Here is a 482-nt window from a genome sequence, read left to right as displayed (position 1 = left end):
CAGCTTGGTGCACTACAGTCATCACCTGCAATCTACAGAGTATAAGAGCTTGGAAGGAGCAGGTCTTTTCGTTAATGCTAACCACTCAGCTCCTCCTGCATTGGCCACCACTTCCTTCCTGACACATGTCTAACCTGGGACATGCTTTTGGTGGGTCTTACTCCAGATGCACATTTTATTCTAATGAACCATGGTAAACATCCTAAAGCCAGATTTCTGTGTTTAGAGTCTTGAATTTTGTCTGCCCCTGCATAGCCCCCTCCCACTCATGCTGGGGAACCTTGCTGTACCCTGGGGCCCAGACAGATTTAGGCCTTTAGGTCTTTAAATGATCCAGTTTCCATATGGGATTTCCATGTGTGAGTCCAAGACAGTTTTAGGTCCTTAGGTCTTTAAATGATCTAGTTTCCATCCAGTTTCCACAGTTCACAGACCAATCTTTTGTTTCAACTATGCCTTTCTTTGTTTTTTTTTTTTTTTTT

The sequence above is a fragment of the Otolemur garnettii genome, unplaced genomic scaffold (assembly GCF_000181295.1).
Source record: "Otolemur garnettii isolate 467f Iridium unplaced genomic scaffold, OtoGar3 scaffold00011, whole genome shotgun sequence".
Lineage (NCBI taxonomy): Eukaryota > Metazoa > Chordata > Mammalia > Primates > Galagidae > Otolemur > Otolemur garnettii.
Note: the sequence above shows the minus strand (reverse complement) of the source record.